The following is a 14,270-nucleotide window of genomic DNA, read 5'->3' on the forward strand; positions in this document are numbered from 1 at the left end:
CATTGCTGTACTCTGCTGCACATGTAAGTGCAAGAGATCCTGAAGCACTCACTCATCATGGGAAAGTACCAATGTGTTTCTTCGTTGGTTGATAGAAGAAACATCTTACAAAAACTCTCCAGATTATTGACTTTTTTAAGTTTTTCTAGGAAACGTTTTAGATGAATGCTTATTAGCATTTGTCAGTATGTACTTTTAGCAAAGTGTCTCTGTGGCGCAATCAGTTAGTGTGTACGGCTATTAACCAAAAGGTTGGTGGTTCAATCCCACCCAGGGACGTAATTGACCTTGTTATCAGATTTTGGTGATCTTTAAGTAGACAAGTCAAATTTCATACCCCCTGTTATGGTGTAGGGTACCTGGCCTTCTCTGATGTAATCAGAGTTAGATTTGATTCAGTGATTTTATAAAAACATCTAGGAAGCACAATTTAGCAGTGGGTTGCAGAAAAAAAGAAATATGCTGGCAAAAAAACCAAATTGCGTGATTAAACAGCTCTTCATTTTCTGGCTTTATTTTTATGCTAACAAATTTGTTCTCTGAAAAGTGTCCACAAAGCCAAGTCTCTGATTAACACCTTTGTAAGGATGGTTTTTCACCTATTACTAAATTAAACTTGCTTCATTGGAAAGGCAGCAAGATGCATCCTCATTTCAATGTCTACTGAAATAATACAAGTTGACACCAGGAAACATTAACGCCACTGCATCCTTGCTGCTTTCTCATGTGGAAGTCTGTTTAATATGAAAACAAGGTGATATCTAATTAGCACACAGGTAAGGAATTAAGAAAATCTTTATTTAAGGGTGAAGATGTTTCTCACAAAATCGTTGCCCCAATGCATCATTTAAATTCAAGCTGGAAAGATGATTTTAATATATCACTTGTACATTTTGTATTGCTCTTCTGGTGACAATGTAGTTTGTTTTTGTCAATTACCATTTTAATAATAGGGTAAAGAAAATGAAGTGGATTTTTGAAAGAAAACAATACTGTCAATATACTATTAAAACAAATTAAAATGGTAAAAGTTATTGTACTTTAAGTAAAAATAAAAGAGACAAAATATCAATCCCAGTTTTGGATTACTTTAATTAACAAAAAAAATGCATATAGCAGAGGATAGTTTCAATCTGCCTACCTCTGGGTTATGGGCCCAGCATGCTTCCATTGCAGTACTCTGCTGCACATGTAAGTGCAAGAGATCCTGAAGCACTCAATCATCATGGGAAAGTACCAATGTGTTTCTTCGTTGGTTGATGGAAGAAACATCTTACAAAAACTCTCCAGATTATTGACTTTTTAAAGTTTTTCTAGGAAACGTTTTAGATGAATGCTTATTAGCCTTTGTCAGTATGGACTTTTGCAAAGTGTCTCTGTGGCGCAATCAGTTAGTTTGTACGGCTATTAACCATAAGGTTGGTGGTTCAATCCCACCCAGGGACCTAATTGACCTTGTTATCAGATTTTGGTGATCTTTAAGTAGACAAGTCAAAATTTCAAACTCCCTGTTATGGTGTAGGGTACCTGGCCTTCTCTGATGTAATCAGAGTTAGATTTGATTCAGTGATTTCATAAAAACAGCTAGGAAGCACAATTTAGCAGTGGGTTGCAGAGAAAAAAAATATGCTGGCAGAAAAATCCAATCGAGTGATTAAACAGCTCTTCATTTTCTGGCTTTATTTTTATGCTAACAAATTTGTTCTCTGAAAAGTGTCCACAAAGCCAAGTCTCTGATTAACACCTTTGTAAGGATGGTTTTTCACCTATTACTAAATTAAACTTGCTTCATTGGAAAGGCAGCAAGATGCATCCTCATTTCAATGTCTACTGAAATAATACAGGTTGACACCAGGAAACATTAACGCCACTGCATCCTTGCTGCTTTCTCATGTGGAAGTCTGTTTAATATGAAAACAAGGTGATATCTAATTAGCACACAGGTAAGGAATTAAGAAAATCTTTATTTAAGGGTGAAGATGTTTCTCACAAAATCGTTGCCCCAATGCATCATTGAAATTCAAGCTGGAAAGATGATTTTAATATATCACTTGTACATTTTGTATTGCTCTTCTGGTGACAATGTAGTTTTTTTGTCAATTACCATTTTAATAACAGGGTAAAGAAAATTAAGTGGATTTTTGAAAGAAAACTATACTGTCAATATACTATTAAAACAAATTAAAATGGTAAAAGTTATTGTACTTTAAGTAAAAATAAAAGAGCAAAAATATCAATCCCAGTTTTGATTACTTAAATTAACAAAAAAAATGCATATAGCAAAGGATAGTTTCAATCTGCCTACCTCTGGGTTATGGGTCCAGCATGCTTCCATTGCAGTACTCTGCTGCCCATGTAAGTGCAAGAGATCCTGAAGCACTCACTCATCATGGGAAAGTACCAATGTGTTTATTCGTTGGTTGATGGAAGAAACATCTTACAAAAACTCTCCAGATTATTGATTTTTTAATGTTTTTCTAGGAAACGTTCTAGATGTATGCTTATTAGCCTTTGTCAGTATGTACTTTTTGCAAAGTGTCTCTGTGGCGCAATCGGTTAGTGTGTTTGGCTATTAACCAAAAGGTTGGTGGTTCAATCCCACCCAGGGACGTAATTAACCTTGTGATCAGATTTTGGTGATATTTAAGTAGACAAGTCAAAATTTCAAACCTCCTCTTATGGTGTAGGGTACATGGCCTTCTCTGATGTAATCAGAGTTAGATTTGATTCAGTGATTTTATAAAAAACAGCTAGGAAGCACAATTTAGCAGTGGGTTGCAGAGAAAAAAAATATGCTGGCAGAAAAATCCAATTGAGTGATTAAACAGCTCTTCATTTTCTGGCTTTATTTTTATGCTAACAAATTTGTTCTCTGAAAAGTGTCCACAAAGCCAAGTCTCTGATTAACACCTTTGTAAGGATGGTTTTTCACCTATTACTAAATTAAACTTGCTTCATTGGAAAGGCAGCAAGATGCATCCTCATTTCAATGTCTACTGAAATAATACAAGTTGACACCAGGAAACATTAACGCCACTGCATCCTTGCTGCTTTCTCATGTGGAAGTCTGTTTAATGTGAAAACAAGGTGATATCTAATTAGCACACAGGTAAGGAATTAAGAAAATCTTTATTTAAGGGTGAAGATGTTTCTCACAAAATCGTTGCCCCAATGCATCATTGAAATTCAAGCTGGAAAGATGATTTTAATATATCACTTGTACATTTTGTATTGCTCTTCTGGTGACAATGTAGTTTTTTTGTCAATTACCATTTTAATAACAGGGTAAAGAAAATTAAGTGGATTTTTGAAAGAAAACTATACTGTCAATATACTATTAAAACAAATTAAAATGGTAAAAGTTATTGTACTTTAAGTAAAAATAAAAGAGCAAAAATATCAATCCCAGTTTTGATTACTTAAATTAACCAAAAAAATGCATATAGCAAAGGATAGTTTCAATCTGCCTACCTCTGGGTTATGGGTCCAGCATGCTTCCATTGCAGTACTCTGCTGCCCATTTAAGTGCAAGAGATCCTGAAGCACTCACTCATCAAGGGAAAGTACCAATGTGTTTATTCGTTGGTTGATGGAAGAAACATCTTACAAAAACTCTCCAGATTATTGATTTTTTAATGTTTTTCTAGGAAACGTTCTAGATGTATGCTTATTAGCCTTTGTCAGTATGTACTTTTTGCAAAGTGTCTCTGTGGCGCAATCGGTTAGTGTGTTTGGCTATTAACCAAAAGGTTGGTGGTTCAATCCCACCCAGGGACGTAATTAACCTTGTGATCAGATTTTGGTGATATTTAAGTAGACAAGTCAAAATTTCAAACCTCCTCTTATGGTGTAGGGTACATGGCCTTCTCTGATGTAATCAGAGTTAGATTTGATTCAGTGATTTTATAAAAAACAGCTAGGAAGCACAATTTAGCAGTGGGTTGCAGAGAAAAAAAATATGCTGGCAGAAAAATCCAATTGAGTGATTAAACAGCTCTTCATTTTCTGGCTTTATTTTTATGCTAACAAATTTGTTCTCTGAAAAGTGTCCACAAAGCCAAGTCTCTGATTAACACCTTTGTAAGGATGGTTTTTCACCTATTACTAAATTAAACTTGCTTCATTGGAAAGGCAGCAAGATGCATCCTCATTTCAATGTCTACTGAAATAATACAAGTTGACACCAGGAAACATTAACGCCACTGCATCCTTGCTGCTTTCTCATGTGGAAGTCTGTTTAATGTGAAAACAAGGTGATATCTAATTAGCACACAGGTAAGGAATTAAGAAAATCTTTATTTAAGGGTGAAGATGTTTCTCACAAAATCGTTGCCCCAATGCATCATTGAAATTCAAGCTGGAAAGATGATTTTAATATATCACTTGTACATTTTGTATTGCTCTTCTGGTGACAATGTAGTTTGTTTTTGTCAATTACCATTTAATAATAGGGTAAAGAAAATTAAGTGGATTTTTGAAAGACAACAATACTGTCAATATACTATTAAAACAAATTAAAATGGTAAAAGTTATTGTACTTTAAGTAAAAATAAAAGAGCCAAAATATCAATCCCAGTTTTGGATTACTTTAATTAACAAAAAAAAAAAGCATACAGCAGAGGATAGTTTCAATCTGCCTACCTCTGGGTTATGGGTCCAGCATGCTTCCATTGCTGTACTCTGCTGCACATGTAAGTGCAAGAGATCCTGAAGCACTCACTCATCACGGGAAAGTACCAATGTGTTTCTTCGTTGGTTGATGGAAGAAACATCTTACAAAAATTCTCCAGATTATTGACTTTTTAAAGTTTTGCTAGGAAACGTTTTAGATGAATGCTTATTAGCCTTTGTCAGTATGGACTTTTGCAAAGTGTCTCTGTGGCGCAATCAGTTAGTATGTACGGCTATTAACCAAAAGGTTGGTGGTTCAATCCCACCCAGGGACCTAATTGACCTTGTTATCAGATTTTGGTGATCTTTAAGTAGACAAGTCAAAATTTCAAACCCCCTGTTATGGTGTAGGGTACTTGGCCTTCTCTGATGTAAACAGAGTTAGATTTGATTCAGTGATTTTATAAAAACATCTAGGAAGCACAATTTAGCAGTGGGTTGCAGAGAAAAAAAATATGCTGGCAGAAAAATCCAATTGAGTGATTAAACAGCTCTTTATTTTCTGGCTTTATTTTTATGCTAACAAATTTGTTCTCTGAAAAGTGTCCACAAAGCCAAGTCTCTGATTAACACCTTTGTAAGGATGGTTTTTCACCTATTACTAAATTAAACTTGCTTCATTGGAAAGGCAGCAAGATGCATCCTCATTTCAATGTCTACTGAAATAATACAGGTTGACACCAGGAAACATTAACGCCACTGCATCCTTGCTGCTTTCTCATGTGGAAGTCTGTTTAATATGAAAACAAGGTGATATCTAATTAGCACACAGGTAAGGAATTAAGAAAATCTTTATTTAAGGGTGAAGATGTTTCTCACAAAATCGTTGCCCCAATGCATCATTGAAATTCAAGCTGGAAAGATGATTTTAATATATCACTTGTACATTTTGTATTGCTCTTCTGGTGACAATGTAGTTTGTTTTTGTCAATTACCATTTTAATAATAGGGTAAAGAAAATGAAGTGGATTTTTGAAAGAAAACAATACTGTCAATATACTATTAAAACAAATTAAAATGGTAAAAGTTATTGTACTTTAAGTAAAAATAAAAGAGACAAAATATCAATCCCAGTTTTGGATTACTTTAATTAACAAAAAAAAATGCATATAGCAGAAGATAGTTTCAATCTGCTTACCTCTGGGTTATGGGTCCAGCATGCTTCCATTGCAGTACTCTGCTGCACATGTAAGTTCAAGAGATCCTGAAGCACTCACTCATCATGGGAAAGTACCAATGTGTTTCTTCGTTGGTTGATGGAAGAAACATCTTACAAAAACTCTCCAGATTATTGACTTTTTAAAGTTTTTCTAGGAAACGTTTTAGATGAATGCTTATTAGCCTTTGTCAGTATGGACTTTTGCAAAGTGTCTCTGTGGCGCAATCAGTTAGTATGTATGGCTATTAACCAAAAGGTTGGTGGTTCAATCCCACCCAGGGACCTAATTGACCTTGTTATCAGATTTTGGTGATCTTTAAGTAGACAAGTCAAAATGTCAAACCCCCTGTTATGGTGTAGGGTACCTGGCCTTCTCTGATGTAATCAGAGTTAGATTTGATTCAGTGATTTTATAAAAACAGCTAGGAAGCACAATTTAGCAGTGGGTTGCAGAGAAAAAAAATATGCTGTCAGAAAAATCCAATTGAGTGATTAAACAGCTCTTTATTTTCTGGCTTTATTTTTATGCTAACAAATTTGTTCTCTGAAAAGTGTCCACAAAGCCTAGTCTCTGATTAACACCTTTGTAAGGATGGTTTTTCACCTATTACTAAATTAAACTTGCTTCATTGGAAAGGCAGCAAGATGCATCCTCATTTCAATGTTTACTGAAATAATACAGGTTGACACCAGGAAACATTAACGCCACTGCATCCTTGCTGCTTTCTCATGTGGAAGTCTGTTTAATGTGAAAACAAGGTGATATCTAATTAGCACACAGGTAAGGAATTAAGAAAATCTTTATTTAAGGGTGAAGGTGTTTCTCACAAAATCGTTGCCCCAATGCATCATTGAAATTCAAGCTGGAAAGATGATTTTAATATATCACTTGTACATTTTGTATTGCTCTTCTGGTGACAATGTAGTTTGTTTTTGTCAATTACCATTTTAATAATAGGGTAAAGAAAATTAAGTGGATTTTTGAAAGAAAACAATACTGTCAATATACTATTAAAACAAATTAAAATGGTAAAAGTTATTGTACTTTAAGTAAAAATAAAAGAGCCAAAATATCAATCCCAGTTTTGGATTACTTTAATTAACAAACAAAAAAATGCATATAGCAGAGGATAGTTTCAATCTGCCTACCTCTGGGTTATGGGCCCAGCATGCTTCCATTGCTGTACTCTGCTGCACATGTAAGTGCAAGAGATCCTGAAGCACTCACTCATCATGGGAAAGTACCAATGTGTTTCTTCGTTGGTTGATAGAAGAAACATCTTACAAAAACTCTCCAGATTATTGACTTTTTTAAGTTTTTCTAGGAAACGTTTTAGATGAATGCTTATTAGCATTTGTCAGTATGTACTTTTAGCAAAGTGTCTCTGTGGCGCAATCAGTTAGTGTGTACGGCTATTAACCAAAAGGTTGGTGGTTCAATCCCACCCAGGGACGTAATTGACCTTGTTATCAGATTTTGGTGATCTTTAAGTAGACAAGTCAAATTTCATACCCCCTGTTATGGTGTAGGGTACCTGGCCTTCTCTGATGTAATCAGAGTTAGATTTGATTCAGTGATTTTATAAAAACATCTAGGAAGCACAATTTAGCAGTGGGTTGCAGAGAAAAAGAAATATGCTGGCAAAAAAACCAAATTGCGTGATTAAACAGCTCTTCATTTTCTGGCTTTATTTTTATGCTAACAAATTTGTTCTCTGAAAAGTGTCCACAAAGCCAAGTCTCTGATTAACACCTTTGTAGGGATGGTTTTTCACCTATTACTAAATTAAACTTGCTTCATTGGAAAGGCAGCAAGATGTATCCTCATTTCAATGTCTACAGAAATAATACAGGTTGACACCAGGAAACATTAATGCCACTGCACCCTTGCTGCTTTCTCATGTGGAAGTCTGTTTAATGTGAAAACAAGGTGATATCTAATTAGCACACAGGTAAGGAATTAAGAAAATCTTTATTTAAGGGTGAAGATGTTTCTCACAAAATCGTTGCCCCAATGCATCATTGAAATTCAAGCTGGAAAGATGATTTTAATATATCACTTGTACATTTTGTATTGCTCTTCTGGTGACAATGTAGTTTGTTTTTGTCAATTACCATTTTAATAATAGGGTAAAGAAAATGAAGTGGATTTTTGAAAGAAAACAATACTGTCAATATACTATTAAAACAAATTAAAATGGTAAAAGTTATTGTACTTTAAGTAAAAATAAAAGAGACAAAATATCAATCCCAGTTTTGGATTACTTTAATTAACAAAAAAAAATGCATATAGCAGAGGATAGTTTCAATCTGCCTACCTCTGGGTTATGGGCCCAGCATGCTTCCATTGTAGTACTCTGCTGCACATGTAAGTGCAAGAGATCCTGAAGCACTCACTCATCATGGGAAAGTACCAATGTGTTTCTTCGTTGGTTGATGGAAGAAACATCTTACAAAAACTCTCCAGATTATTGACTTTTTAAAGTTTTTCTAGGAAACGTTTTAGATGAATGCTTATTAGCCTTTGTCAGTATAGACTTTTGCAAAGTGTCTCTGTGGCGCAATCAGTTAGTATGTACGGCTATTAACCATAAGGTTGGTGGTTCAATCCCACCCAGGGACCTAATTGACCTTGTTATCAGATTTTGGTGATCTTTAAGTAGACAAGTCAAAATTTCAAACCCCCTGTTATGGTGTAGGGTACCTGGCCTTCTCTGATGTAATCAGAGTTAGATTTGATTCAGTGATTTTATAAAAACAGCTAGGAAGCACAATTTAGCAGTGGGTTGCAGAGAAAAAAAATATGCTGGCAGAAAAATCCAATTGAGTGATTAAATAGCTCTTCATTTTCTGGCTTTATTTTTATGCTAACAAATTTGTTCTCTGAAAAGTGTCCACAAAGCCAAGTCTCTGATTAACACCTTTGTAAGGATGGTTTTTCACCTATTACTAAATTAAACTTGCTTCATTGGAAAGGCAGCAAGATGCATCCTCATTTCAATGTCTACTGAAATAATACAGGTTGACACCAGGAAACATTAACGCCACTGCATCCTTGCTGCTTTCTCATGTGGAAGTCTGTTTAATATGAAAACAAGGTGATATCTAATTAGCACACAGGTAAGGAATTAAGAAAATCTTTATTTAAGGGTGAAGATGTTTCTCACAAAATCGTTGCCCCAATGCATCATTGAAATTCAAGCTGGAAAGATGATTTTAATATATCACTTGTACATTTTGTATTGCTCTTCTGGTGACAATGTAGTTTGTTTTTGTCAATTACCATTTTAATAATAGGGTAAAGAAAATGAAGTGGATTTTTGAAAGAAAACAATACTGTCAATATACTATTAAAACAAATTAAAATGGTAAAAGTTATTGTACTTTAAGTAAAAATAAAAGAGACAAAATATCAATCCCAGTTTTGGATTACTTTAATTAACAAAAAAAAAATGCATATAGCAGAGGATAGTTTCAATCTGCTTACCTCTGGGTTATGGGCCCAGCATGCTTCCATTGCAGTACTCTGCTGCACATGTAAGTTCAAGAGATCCTGAAGCACTCACTCATCATGGGAAAGTACCAATGTGTTTCTTCGTTGGTTGATGGAAGAAACATCTTACAAAAACTCTCCAGATTATTGACTTTTTAAAGTTTTTCTAGGAAACGTTTTAGATGAATGCTTATTAGCCTTTGTCAGTATGGACTTTTGCAAAGTGTCTCTGTGGCGCAATCAGTTAGTATGTACGGCTATTAACCAAAAGGTTGGTGGTTCAATCCCACCCAGGGACCTAATTGACCTTGTTATCAGATTTTGGTGATCTTTAAGTAGACAAGTCAAAATTTCAAACCCCCTGTTATGGTGTAGGGTACCTGGCCTTCTCTGATGTAATCAGAGTTAGATTTGATTCAGTGATTTTATAAAAACAGCTAGGAAGCACAATTTAGCAGTGGGTTGCAGAGAAAAAAAATATGCTGGCAGAAAAATCCAATTGAGTGATTAAACAGCTCTTTATTTTCTGGCTTTATTTTTATGCTAACAAATTTGTTCTCTGAAAAGTGTCCACAAAGCCAAGTCTCTGATTAACACCTTTGTAAGGATGGTTTTTCACCTATTACTAAATTAAACTTGCTTCATTGGAAAGGCAGCAAGATGCATCCTCATTTCAATGTTTACTGAAATAATACAGGTTGACACCAGGAAACATTAACGCCACTGCATCCTTGCTGCTTTCTCATGTGGAAGTCTGTTTAATGTGAAAACAAGGTGATATCTAATTAGCACACAGGTAAGGAATTAAGAAAATCTTTATTTAAGGGTGAAGGTGTTTCTCACAAAATCGTTGCCCCAATGCATCATTGAAATTCAAGCTGGAAAGATGATTTTAATATATCACTTGTACATTTTGTATTGCTCTTCTGGTGACAATGTAGTTTGTTTTTGTCAATTACCATTTTAATAATAGGGTAAAGAAAATTAAGTGGATTTTTGAAAGAAAACAATACTGTCAATATACTATTAAAACAAATTAAAATGGTAAAAGTTATTGTACTTTAAGTAAAAATAAAAGAGCCAAAATATCAATCCCAGTTTTGGATTACTTTAATTAACAAACAAAAAAATGCATATAGCAGAGGATAGTTTCAATCTGCCTACCTCTGGGTTATGGGCCCAGCATGCTTCCATTGCTGTACTCTGCTGCACATGTAAGTGCAAGAGATTCTGAAGCACTCACTCATCATGGGAAAGTACCAATGTGTTTCTTCGTTGGTTGATAGAAGAAACATCTTACAAAAACTCTCCAGATTATTGACTTTTTTAAGTTTTTCTAGGAAACGTTTTAGATGAATGCTTATTAGCATTTGTCAGTATGTACTTTTAGCAAAGTGTCTCTGTGGCGCAATCAGTTAGTGTGTACGGCTATTAACCAAAAGGTTGGTGGTTCAATCCCACCCAGGGACGTAATTGACCTTGTTATCAGATTTTGGTGATCTTTAAGTAGACAAGTCAAATTTCATACCCCCTGTTATGGTGTAGGGTACCTGGCCTTCTCTGATGTAATCAGAGTTAGATTTGATTCAGTGATTTTATAAAAACATCTAGGAAGCACAATTTAGCAGTGGGTTGCAGAGAAAAAGAAATATGCTGGCAAAAAAACCAAATTGCGTGATTAAACAGCTCTTCATTTTCTGGCTTTATTTTTATGCTAACAAATTTGTTCTCTGAAAAGTGTCCACAAAGCCAAGTCTCTGATTAACACCTTTGTAGGGATGGTTTTTCACCTATTACTAAATTAAACTTGCTTCATTGGAAAGGCAGCAAGATGTATCCTCATTTCAATGTCTACAGAAATAATACAGGTTGACACCAGGAAACATTAATGCCACTGCACCCTTGCTGCTTTCTCATGTGGAAGTCTGTTTAATGTGAAAACAAGGTGATATCTAATTAGCACACAGGTAAGGAATTAAGAAAATCTTTATTTAAGGGTGAAGATGTTTCTCACAAAATCGTTGCCCCAATGCATCATTGAAATTCAAGCTGGAAAGATGATTTTAATATATCACTTGTACATTTTGTATTGCTCTTCTGGTGACAATGTAGTTTGTTTTTGTCAATTACCATTTTAATAATAGGATAAAGAAAATGAAGTGGATTTTTGAAAGAAAACAATACTGTCAATATACTATTAAAACAAATTAAAATGGTAAAAGTTATTGTACTTTAAGTAAAAATAAAAGAGACAAAATATCAATCCCAGTTTTGGATTACTTTAATTAACAAAAAAAAATGCATATAGCAGAGGATAGTTTCAATCTGCCTACCTCTGGGTTATGGGCCCAGCATGCTTCCATTGTAGTACTCTGCTGCACATGTAAGTGCAAGAGATCCTGAAGCACTCACTCATCATGGGAAAGTACCAATGTGTTTCTTCGTTGGTTGATGGAAGAAACATCTTACAAAAACTCTCCAGATTATTGACTTTTTAAAGTTTTTCTAGGAAACGTTTTAGATGAATGCTTATTAGCCTTTGTCAGTATGGACTTTTGCAAAGTGTCTCTGTGGCGCAATCAGTTAGTATGTACGGCTATTAACCATAAGATTGGTGGTTCAATCCCACCCAGGGACCTAATTGACCTTGTTATCAGATTTTGGTGATCTTTAAGTAGACAAGTCAAAATTTCAAACCCCCTGTTATGGTGTAGGGTACCTGGCCTTCTCTGATGTAATCAGAGTTAGATTTTATTCAGTGATTTTATAAAAACAGCTAGGAAGCACAATTTAGCAGTGGGTTGCAGAGAAAAAAAATATGCTGGCAGAAAAATCCAATTGAGTGATTAAATAGCTCTTCATTTTCTGGCTTTATTTTTATGCTAACAAATTTGTTCTCTGAAAAGTGTCCACAAAGCCAAGTCTCTGATTAACACCTTTGTAAGGATGGTTTTTCACCTATTACTAAATTAAACTTGCTTCATTGGAAAGGCAGCAAGATGCATCCTCATTTCAATGTCTACTGAAATAATACAAGTTGACACCAGGAAACATTAACGCCACTGCATCCTTGCTGCTTTCTCATGTGGAAGTCTGTTTAATATGAAAACAAGGTGATATCTAATTAGCACACAGGTAAGGAATTAAGAAAATCTTTATTTAAGGGTGAAGATGTTTCTCACAAAATCGTTGCCCCAATGCATCATTGAAATTCAAGCTGGAAAGATGATTTTAATATATCACTTGTACATTTTGTATTGCTCTTCTGGTGACAATGTAGTTTGTTTTTGTCAATTACCATTTTAATAATAGGGTAAAGAAAATGAAGTGGATTTTTGAAAGAAAACAATACTGTCAATATACTATTAAAACAAATTAAAATGGTAAAAGTTATTGTACTTTAAGTAAAAATAAAAGAGCAATAATATCAATCCCAGTTTTGGATTACTTTAATTAACAAAAAAAATGCATATAGCAGAGGATAGTTTCAATCTGCCTACCTCTGGGTTATGGGCCCAGCATGCTTCCATTGCAGTACTCTGCTGCCCATGTAAGTGCAAGAGATCCTGAAGCACTCACTCATCATGGGAAAGTACCAATGTGTTTATTCGTTGGTTGATGGAAGAAACATCTTACAAAAACTCTCCAGATTATTGATTTTTTAATGTTTTTCTAGGAAACGTTCTAGATGTATGCTTATTAGCCTTTGTCAGTATGTACTTTTTGCAAAGTGTCTCTGTGGCGCAATCGGTTAGTGTGTTTGGCTATTAACCAAAAGGTTGGTGGTTCAATCCCACCCAGGGACGTAATTAACCTTGTGATCAGATTTTGGTGATATTTAAGTAGACAAGTCAAAATTTCAAACCTCCTCTTATGGTGTAGGGTACATGGCCTTCTCTGATGTAATCAGAGTTAGATTTGATACAGTGATTTTATAAAAAACAGCTAGGAAGCACAATTTAGCAGTGGGTTGCAGAGAAAAAAAATATGCTGGCAGAAAAATCCAATTGAGTGATTAAACAGCTCTTCATTTTCTGGCTTTATTTTTATGCTAACAAATTTGTTCTCTGAAAAGTGTCCACAAAGCCAAGTCTCTGATTAACACCTTTGTAAGGATGGTTTTTCACCTATTACTAAATTAAACTTGCTTCATTGGAAAGGCAGCAAGATGCATCCTCATTTCAATGTCTACTGAAATAATACAAGTTGACACCAGGAAACATTAACGCCACTGCATCCTTGCTGCTTTCTCATGTGGAAGTCTGTTTAATGTGAAAACAAGGTGATATCTAATTAGCACACAGGTAAGGAATTAAGAAAATCTTTATTTAAGGGTGAAGATGTTTCTCACAAAATCGTTGCCCCAATGCATCATTGAAATTCAAGCTGGAAAGATGATTTTAATATATCACTTGTACATTTTGTATTGCTCTTCTGGTGACAATGTAGTTTGTTTTTGTCAATTACCATTTAATAATAGGGTAAAGAAAATTAAGTGGATTTTTGAAAGACAACAATACTGTCAATATACTATTAAAACAAATTAAAATGGTAAAAGTTATTGTACTTTAAGTAAAAATAAAAGAGCCAAAATATCAATCCCAGTTTTGGATTACTTTAATTAACAACAAAAAAAGCATACAGCAGAAGATAGTTTCAATCTGTCTACCTCTGGGTTATGGGTCCAGCATGCTTCCATTGCTGTACTCTGCTGCACATGTAAGTGCAAGAGATCCTGAAGCACTCACTCATCACGGGAAAGTACCAATGTGTTTCTTCGTTGGTTGATGGAAGAAACATCTTACAAAAACTCTCCAGATTATTGACTTTTTAAAGTTTTGCTAGGAAACGTTTTAGATGAATGCTTATTAGCCTTTGTCAGTATGGACTTTTGCAAAGTGTCTCTGTGGCGCAATCAGTTAGTATGTACGGCTATTAACCAAAAGG

At 34.7% G+C, this 14,270-nt stretch overlaps 3 non-coding genes across 3 annotated transcripts; all 3 read left to right on the forward strand.

Moving 5' to 3' along the window:
- The first annotated feature begins 2,537 nt into the window (after positions 1 to 2,537).
- On the forward strand, positions 2,538 to 2,611 carry TRNAN-AUU (transfer RNA asparagine (anticodon AUU)). The gene has a single exon. It is a non-coding gene; the product is annotated as a tRNA-Asn (tRNA).
- Positions 2,612 to 3,703: 1,092 nt separating this feature from the next.
- Positions 3,704 to 3,777, forward strand: TRNAN-AUU (transfer RNA asparagine (anticodon AUU)). Its single transcript has one exon. It is a non-coding gene; the product is annotated as a tRNA-Asn (tRNA).
- Positions 3,778 to 13,055: 9,278 nt separating this feature from the next.
- TRNAN-AUU (transfer RNA asparagine (anticodon AUU)) lies at positions 13,056 to 13,129 on the forward strand. Its single transcript has one exon. It is a non-coding gene; the product is annotated as a tRNA-Asn (tRNA).
- Positions 13,130 to 14,270: the final 1,141 nt, after the last annotated feature.

The sequence above is a fragment of the Pseudophryne corroboree genome, unplaced genomic scaffold, assembly GCF_028390025.1.
Source record: "Pseudophryne corroboree isolate aPseCor3 unplaced genomic scaffold, aPseCor3.hap2 scaffold_192, whole genome shotgun sequence".
Classification (NCBI taxonomy): Eukaryota; Metazoa; Chordata; class Amphibia; order Anura; family Myobatrachidae; genus Pseudophryne; species Pseudophryne corroboree.